The sequence below is a fragment of the Oreochromis aureus genome, unplaced genomic scaffold (genome assembly GCF_013358895.1).
Source record: "Oreochromis aureus strain Israel breed Guangdong unplaced genomic scaffold, ZZ_aureus HiC_scaffold_358, whole genome shotgun sequence".
Classification (NCBI taxonomy): Eukaryota; Metazoa; Chordata; class Actinopteri; order Cichliformes; family Cichlidae; genus Oreochromis; species Oreochromis aureus.
Window position 1 is genome coordinate 6,823 of NW_024108906.1, and position 7,830 is coordinate 14,652.

Below are 7,830 nucleotides of genomic sequence, written 5' to 3' on the forward strand. Positions count from 1 at the left end.
CACGCTTTGAAGCATTACATTATGGACCACTTTTCACACATGCATTCACTTTTTGTTTTTTGTTATTTTTACACAGTGTTCTGAATTATGAACAATGGTCTACAGCCAATCTTGTGTATTATTATACAAACTTTGGTTGTGAGATTCAGATAACTATTTAATAAAAGCTAAATATTTTATATGAGAGTAAGAAAGAAAAGTATATCTTTGTGTCCACCTTTCTCTGTTAATGCCCTAGCTGCCCCTGCACAGTTACCAGCTGTCAGCTACACAAAAAAGGAGCTTGGTCTTTGTCTCTCAGAAACAACTCATAACTTCCTTCAACTCATTCATGTCACCTAAAGTGTAAACCTCTTTCTCCATCACCAGTTCAGCTCTGATGATTCAGTAAGGACATCTCCTGATTTCATCTTCATGCTCCAGCAAACATCAGCTGATACTAGAAATTAAAATCAAAAGAATTCTAACAACAGCTGATCAAGCTTAAACGTGCTGCTGTTGTTTAGCGCGATAAATAAGAGCGAACAGCCGATCATTGATCAGTTTCATGATTGACGTTTCAACACGCGAGAGAATGACAGGGAGGCTTCGTAACGACAGAATAAATCATAATGTTTTCTCTGAATGTGGGGACGATTCCGTTTATGCGGCACGGCAACTCTATGAACTAACCCTAATGAATAAAATAAAGTCCAACGTCAGTAACTTAGTGCGCACACAGCTGTATATAAACTCCCGTGGCATTACGATTGTAAAAGGTCAACGAAAATAAATTACACCTAAACTCGGTTTATATCTGACCCAAATAGAGTGCAGTTCATAACTTCTTACCTGAAATTCAGTTCACCTCACGCTCCTGCCTTCGGTTTCCAGCATCATTGGCCCATATAAACGAAAAATAAGTCCAGCTAAAACACATACTGTCGGCGAGCGACCGGGTGCTGACACGAGTTTCACCCGCCTCAATATATAAGCCAAGCCTGGTGCTTTTTCACGAAGGGTCGCTAGCGGCGCTTAGCTAACTATGCTAGCGGCGCTAGCTAGCTAGCCGACTATCAGCAACACGTAAGAGAACTGCTGCTAAATAAACTACACCTAAACTCGGTTTATATCTGACCCAAATAGAGTGCAGGTCATAACTTCTTACCTGAAATTCAGTTCACCTCACGCTCCTGCCTTCGCTTTCCCTGATCCACGATTGACCTCCGCGTTAGCAAACACCGGTCGATCGGCGGTCGCGGCATGTCCTTTCTGTCATACACGGTGGATAGCTGCCCACTGTTGTAGCTCCGCATTATAGCACCACCAAACAACTCAGTTATTTTTTCCACATCCAGCTGTAACTCCGATTCTGTGCGAGCATTTGCGAGAGACCGGGAGGTGAAAGAGAGAGAGTCCCTCGCTGTCCATTTGCAGCCAAGTCGCGGCAGCTAGCTAGGTAGCCGGCTAGCTGTCAGGCAGGACCGAGGTCGTCAGAGCATTGTCGCTAATATGGGATGTCTTCATAAAACAAGCAGATATTTGAAGTTTACACACCTACATTCTCGCCTGAAAATATCTTAAAAGTTTATTTTGTGACCTAGAAACACTAATAAAAGACATATAAACGAAGTGGTGGCCGCCATTGTTTAACTCGGCAGAGGTGTGCTATGAATTGTGCGATATTGAGTTTTCCACCAAGCATTACCGTAACTTTTGAATGATTTGCGCAACCTTAAAAATTCCAATGGCTCCTGAAAGCAGCGACGCTGTGCGCACCGTTGAAATTGTCATCATTACGGTAATCCAAATAAGGGTAGACAGGCTGTACCACTCCCGGCATACCACTAGAGAGAGCCAACACACCACAAATGAAGTCTGTTTATTTGGCGCCAAAAGATGAATTGGCCTAAATTTGCACTAAAATATTAATATTTAAAAACTATAAAAGTCATGAACACCAAAAGTCATGACATAATAGTCCAGCTCCAGCCGCACAAAATGATCTAACATATGTAACCCTAATGTCAAAACTGTTCGGCAGAGGAGCGGGAAAATTTTCACTAAAATATTAATATTTAAAAACTATAAAATTCATAAAGACCAAAAGTCATAGCACACCATTCCAGATCCGCCGCACAAAATGAGGTAACATATATGAAGCTTGTCTCAAAACTGCGGGGCGAGATTCGCTGCAAAATTTCAGGCGGAAACTGGAGAATAATAATAACTAGAAAAATTTGCATTTCCTGCGAAAATGCTGTGTGGATGCCTTAACGCTGAAGCTGTCTGCTGAAAAGCTGAAAAAGATGAAAAGTTGCAAAAAGTTGTATGGTGGTGAAAAAAAAATGTCACCCTGAGCAGGATTCGAACCTGGCCCTCCTGGACTGAAGGTAGTTAGTCATCTCACTGAGCTAAACTCATTCTCTCAAAAAAGAGGAGGAGAGACCGACAATTCTGCTAAAATGAGCAGAAGCTGCTCATTTTTTGTGCTGAGAAGAGGCGAAAAGCCTGAAAATTTTGCAGAAGAGAGATAAATCAGCAGAATTTCTGCGGAAAAGAGGTTGAACAAAAGAACAAAAGAGAAAACTGAAAAAAGGTTTTGTCATGACCGGGATTTGAACCTGGCCCTTCTGGTCTGAAGGCAGCTGCTCATCTCACTGAGCTAAACTCACTCTGACCAAGAAGAGGTGGAGAGACGGACAACTCTGCTGAAATGAGCAGAAGCTGCTCATTTTTTGTGCTGAGAAGAGGCGAAAAGCCTGAAAATTTTGCAGAAGAGAGATAAATCAGCAGAATTTCTGCAGAAAAGAGGTAAAGAAGCAACAAGTTGCGCTGAAAAGAGATGAATCAGCAGAATTTCTGCTCAAAAGAGTTTTTTTCTGAAAGCTGCTGAGATTTATGCTGATAAGAGGTGAAAAGGCTGAAAATTTTGCAGAAGAGGTGAATAAGCAGAATTTGGGCTGAAAAGAGGTTAAAATTCTGAAATTTCTGCTGAAAAGAGTTCAATCAGCAGAATTTCTGCTGAAAAGAGTTCTGCAGAACTCTTTTCAGAATTCTGCTGAAAAGAGGTTTTTTTGCTGAAAACAGCTGAAAAAGCTGGGATTTGTGCTGAAAAGTGGTGAAAAACTGAAAATTTTTTCTGAAAAGGGGTGGAAAAGCTGAAATTTGTGTTGAAAAGAGTTAAAAACTTTAACTGTTAACTGAAAGAAATGTTGCCATAAGCGGATTTGAACCCGGGCCTCCCAGTCTGAGAACGGCTGCTCATCTCACTGAGCTAAAACACGGCTCAACCGGCAAGGAAAACTAGTGACCCCACTGATAATGTGCAAAATGGGCAAAAAATATTGCAAAAAAATTCAATATCTCAAAAAGTATAGAAGTTAAGAGCACCAAAAGTCATAGCACACATTAGCAGAAAGAGCAGAATTTTTTAAAGTTTGAACTGAGAAAATCGGCTGAAAACTGAGGCAGTAGTTAAGCGGCAAAAGTGTACGGAAACCCCAAGAATAACTAGAAAATTTGCATTTCCTGCGAAAATGCTGTGTGGATGGATGCCTTGACGCTGAAGCTGTCTGCTGAAAAGCTGAAAAAGATGAAAAGTTGCAAAAAGTTGTTGTGGAGAGATGGACAATTCTGCTGAAATGAGCAGAAGCTGCTGAGAATTCTGCTGATAAGAGGTCAAAATGCTGAAAGTTTTGCAGAAAAGAGGTGAATCAGCAGAATTTCTGCAGAAAAGAGGCAAAGAAGCAGAAACTTGCGCTGAAAAGAGATGAATCAGCAGAGTTTCTGCTGAAAAGAGTTTTTTTTCTGAAAACAGCCAAAAAGCTGGAATTTGTGCTGAAAAGGGTGAAAAAAAAGAAAATTTTGCTGAAAAGGGGTGAAGAAGCTAAAGTATACCAAATCAAAGTATTTGTGCCAAAACATAGTGTTTCTGCCATATTGTGGTACTACTACATTACAACATGAATACGGATTAAAGATGAAAGAAACTGGCAACAAATTCCTCCACTACAAACCAGTCTGATACCACTTCTTTGCAGTGTTCACGTTTACTAAGGCACTACCCAAAAGGCGCCACAAGAGGGCACTCCAACACAAGAGATGACCTATGTACACTGATGCACTTAGTAACAGTCAGCCTCCTTGAATTGGCAGAAATACTGTGATTTAGTAGTAATACTATAACATAACAGATATACTGTGATGTTGCAGACATAGTATGTTTTGCACTACTCATTTGTAGTGAAAAAAATAGCAATATAAATTACAGGTCTGTGAAAGTGTATAAATTTGTAGTGAAAAAATTTTTGACCAAGGTGGGATTGAACCCACGACCTTTGAGCTGCAGAGCCGTGTCATTACTGATTGCGCCACCTGGCAAGAGGGCAGGCGGCTGAAAACAAAGAGATCAGCAATCAGAAATAGATCGCGGTGAGGCGAAAGCGCCGCTTTTTGGAGTTACAAACGTCGTGTAACTCAAAAACTAGGAGGGCTATCAGCATCAGCAGTTGCTGAAAACAAGCGAAAAAGCAGAATTATCTGCTAAAAAAAGAGGTGTAGACGCGCTTGATGGAGATGGCTTTATGTGTAAGGGTACACTGAAGAGTGTCAAGAAAGCAGAGTGCATGCAAGTGGGGATGATGTGTAGCAACTGTCACAGGTAGGACTCGAACCTCTGCCACCGGGTCTCACAGTAGCTTCTCAACCCTCTGAGCCAAATGAGGTCTGGTCACAAAGGGGGCCGGTGGCTAAAACACAGAGACTTGAGCAGTCAGAATTAGATCGCGGTGAGAGGCATAAAACGCAGATTTTTCGGAGTTACAAAACGTCGTGTAACTCAAAAACTAGGTGGGATAGAAGCACAATTCTTGTACTGGGTAAATCAGCAGACTTTGCTGAACTTTGACTGCGATTTTCATAGCTCTTTGTACCTCCGTCGCGGAGATATGACGAGAGAAGAAACGGCTTCATTTTAAGAGTTGGAAAACAAACGTAATTTATGGCTCAACAGTAAGATGACAGTAAAAACTGCTCCAACCGTGACTGGCAGCACTGTCTGAAGATGAATTGGAACAAGCTTCTCATCTTAACTTTGCTTTATTAAAATTATTATGGCACATACAAGTCTTGCAAATAAGCACACAGGAAAGCTTGAGCTTGTAATTCCACCCCAAGCTGGTAGGAGAAGCTTTTTATTAAACACTTGCTTGTTCTACAATGTGCTTCAAGGGTCAATAACAGCATAACAGAACTCACTTATGGTACTGCATTCTTCCTTCCTATAAAACAATAACTGTCAGTGACTTTGTACCATAGTATAAACACAACATTCAAGACAACAGTTAAAAGTAACGTAACCATAAACAATGAAACAAGAACATCTAAACAGCAGCACATGTCCCACGGCATGATGGGAGAGGACTAGCTGTTCCCCCAACACGCCACATTATTTATGATTTATGACTTGGCAGAAACACTGGGACTTGGTATGATTTACATGAAATACTTTGATTTAGCAGAAAAACTATAATCTAGCAGAAAGCACCTCAGCATAGCAGAAATTCTATGAGCAGAATTACTAGGATTTAGCACAAACGCTATGATTTGTCTCAAAACCTTTATTTTGCAGTTATATTGTGATTTGGCAGAAATACTGTGCTTTGGAGCAAATACCAAAATTTGGCAGAAATACTATGAGCAGTAATAATATAACGTAGCAGAAATACAAATATTTTGTGGAAATACTATGATACTATGAAAAGCTAAAAACGATGAAAAGTTGCAAAAAGTTGTATGGTGGTGAAAAAAAAATGCCCCACTGAGCAGGATTCGAACCTGGCCCTCCTGGTTTCAAGGTGGCTATTCATTTCGCTGAGCCAAAGTCATTCTTACAAAGAAGAGGTGGAGAGACGGACAATTCTGCTGAAATGAGCAGAAGCTGCTGAGAATTGTGCTGATAAGAGGTCAAAAGGCTGAAAGTTTTGGAGAAAAGAGGTGAATCAGCAGAATTTTTGCAGAAAAGAGGCAAAGAAGCAGAAACTTGCGCTGAAAGAGATGAATCAGCAGAGTTTCTGCTGAAAAGAGTTTTTTTTTTTCTGAAAACAGCCAAAAAGCTGGAATTTGTGCTGAAAAGGGGTGAAAAAAATGAAAATTTTGCTGAAAAGGGTGAAGAAGCTAAAGTATACCAAATCAAAGTATTTGTGCCAAAACATAGTGTTTCTGCCATATTGTGGTACTACTACATTACAACATGAATACGGATTAAAGATGAAAGAAACTGGCAACAAATTCCTCCACTACAAACCAGTCTGATACCACTTCTTGGCAGCGTTCACGTTTACTAAGGCACTACCCAAAAGGCGCCACAAGAGGGCACTCCAACACAAGAGATGACCTATGTACACTGATGCACTTAGTAACAGTCAGCCTCCTTGAATTGGCAGAAATAATGTGATTTAGTAGTAATACTATAACATAACAGATATACTGTGATGTTGCAGACATAGTATGTTTTTGCACTACTCATTTGTAGTGAAAAAAATTAGCAATATAAATTACAGGTCTGTGAAAGTGTATAAATTTGTAGTGAAAAAAAAATGTTGACCAAGGTGGGATTGAACCCACGACCACTGAGCTGCAGAGCCGTGTCATTACTGATTGCGCCACCTGGAAAGGGGGCGGGCGGCTGAAAAACAAAGACATCAGCAATCAGAAATAAAAGAGATTTCTGTTGAAAACACGTGAAAAAGCTGGAATTTGTGCTGAAAAGGGGTGAAAAAAATGAAAATTTTGCTGAAAAGGGGTGAAGAAGCTAAAGTATACCAAATCAAAGTATTTGTGCCAAAACATGGTATTTCTGCCATATTGTGGTATTTGCGCCACAAAAGTTACTACATTACAACATGAATACGGATTAAAGATGAAAGAAACTGGCAACAAATTCCTCCACTACAAACCAGTCTGATACCACTTCTTTGCAGTGTTCACGTTTACTAAGGCACTACCCAAAAGGAGCCACAAGAGGGCACTCCAACACAAGAGATGACCTATGTACACTGATGCACTTAGTAACAGTCAGCCTCCTACTTAGCCACTACGTAATACAGCGATATTACAGTGTACAAATTCACATAAATTTGCAGGGGGAACAAACAAAGCAGGAACAAGCCCAAAACAATCAAATAATTGTGCTGCCATAGCTATCTCTAACTAGCACATACGCTAAAGGTAACTAAAACCAATACACACAAGTAGCAGGGTAAACATCTTAAGCATGGAACATTAACTCACGTTTATGTGACACACACCATCCCCAACAAATACAGGATGGGCTATTTGCTCCCCTTCCCAGCAGCTCTCTCCTCAATCGTTAGCCCAGGAACGAAGGAAGACCATCTAGCTCAGAAGTCCCATGAATTCCCTCACTGCTCAGAGGCTGCTGGGTAATGTAGCTCATAATAACACAGGTTTTTCTACAAGCACAAATACTATAACATAGCAGAAATACTGTGATTTTGTTGAAATGCTATGCTTTAGGACAAATAGTATGATTTGGCAGAAATACTATGTTTTAGGACATATACTATGATTTGGATCAAATACTATGATATAGCAGCAATACTATGTTTTGGTCCAAATGCTGCGTTTAGGCACAAATATTATGATTTAGCAGAGATAATATGATTTGGCAGAAATACTACACTTTGGCACAAATACTATAATTGAGTGCAAGTACTTTAAGATAACAGAAATACTATGATTTAGCAGAAATACAATGTTTTTGCAGAAACACTGTAATTTCACTCAAACACTATGAAATAGCAGTAAAACTATGATTTGGCAGAAATA